Source organism: Arachis ipaensis, chromosome B08 (assembly GCF_000816755.2).
Source record: "Arachis ipaensis cultivar K30076 chromosome B08, Araip1.1, whole genome shotgun sequence".
In the NCBI taxonomy this organism is placed as follows: Eukaryota; Viridiplantae; Streptophyta; class Magnoliopsida; order Fabales; family Fabaceae; genus Arachis; species Arachis ipaensis.
Genome location: NC_029792.2, coordinates 92829147 through 92831165, shown reverse-complemented (window position 1 = coordinate 92831165; position 2019 = coordinate 92829147).

Genomic DNA, 2019 nt, shown 5'->3' with positions numbered 1-2019 from the left:
ATAATTTTAAAAAAAAAAAACAAAGAGGCCATTTTTTACACTATCTATACTAAATTGCTTCACCACACCACAATTTTATATATACATTTGAAATCATGGAGCTTTCTATGGTGGTAAAAGTATCTTCATGATCTTAAAAGACCAAGAGACATAATAAAATAGGAAATCATTTTAGGGTTCTTTCGTAAATATGGGTTCTCATCACAAGAACCAATTCAGTCACCAAAGATGCACTCGGCCACCTGTGCTTCAACGCGTCAATGACGGCTGTGTTGTTGGCAAAAATTTTTCCGTCGACGACCTTCTAAACTTTTTCGAATTCCAACAAAAAAAAAGAGTACTTCGAAAAATTCTTCACAGGACCGTACTGAAGATGACGCCAACTCCAACTCCTTCGCTGCCACTGTGGACTCCAACTCCACTTTTGCCGGCAAATTGTCTTTTGCTTTGTCCATCAAAAATAATTTTTTTTCTCCTCTTCTTTTAGTTACTCTTTGCTCAACAACATTCTCTGCTCTTCCTTCCTCTACCTCAAGTGGACAACGAGCAAGTTGAAATATCAACTTTCAATTGTAATTCTAAAACTGAGATTGAGATTTTGAATTGAATAGATCTCTAACAATGAATTTGTTGAAATTTTTTCAGTAGATTTCATTCATTTTTTTCTTTCAGATAATAATAATAATAATAATAATAATAATAATAATAATAATAATAATAATAATAATAATTTAAACAGGTTTTGAAAATTATAAATAAAAAAATGGAAGAGAGCATAAATGTGGTAACTTGTAATACAGCATAGGTATATTTATACATTAAATTTATTTATTTTTCATAGCATAAGCCTAATTGTGTATCTGTCATTGTTGGTGAGCACATGAGAAAAAAGCGTCATGGAGAGCGTGAAAATTGAAAAGTAGGTTTAATCATTCAGAATATAAAGAATGAACACTTGGGTAGGGTTTAGAATTGGAGCATGACTTTAATTTGGCCTTTTTATGAACTATAAAATAAATTATAAAAATTGGGTAAACAATGAATTTCAGCCACGCAAATAGAATATTTTAAATTGGTCTTTCAAACTCTACAATATACTTTTTTCGCCAAAGACAATTCCTTAAAGTCATAGTATTGGCTCCTTCAACAATTTGGCACCTTCAAAGTTTATAATCTGCTCTCTCTCTCTCTTTGTTCCATGTTTTTGTAATAATTGGCACCACAACTACTACCATGTTGTTAGAAAAAGAAAATCTATATCCTTTGATATTAATATATTTTTTAAAATATTATATATAATATATAAAAATATTGATTTTTTTATTTTCCACACTTTGAAACAAATATTTTTTAATTTTTATTTATATTCTTAAAAAATAAAAATAAAAAATAAACAACATTATCTTTTTAAATATAAATAAAAATTTATTTTAAAGATTACATATAGAATGCACTTACAGTTAACAACTTATATTAATGAGTAAAATATCGTTTTTGTCCCTAACGTTTGGAATAAGTTCTAAAGTTGTCCCTAACGTTTCAATCGTCCTATTTAAGTCCCTAACGTTTTAAAATTGACTCAATGTTGTTCTGCCGTTAGGGATCCGTCAACAGAATTAGCGGCGGGACAAAATTGAGACGATTTTCAAATATTATGGACTTAAATAGGACGAAAACGTTGGAGACAAAAATGATAAATAGAAATAAATTTTAATTTTATCCTTCAATAATATCAATTTTTACGATACATAGTTATTCAATTATTTTTTATCACATCAAAGTAAATTATACTTAATCACATTACTTTCATTCTAATTTTTTTTTTATAATTTTACTCTTAATTCTTAAAGATTTTTACTCATAATGAAATGTTTGTAAAATGACTAATACATAAACTTGTAGAAAAAAATGATACATGTACAATAAAATATAAATTGTACCTTTTATCTCTAATGTATCGAAATTTTTTAATGTTTAATTTAGTTAAACTTTATTTTTAATTTTATTCTTCAATAATGT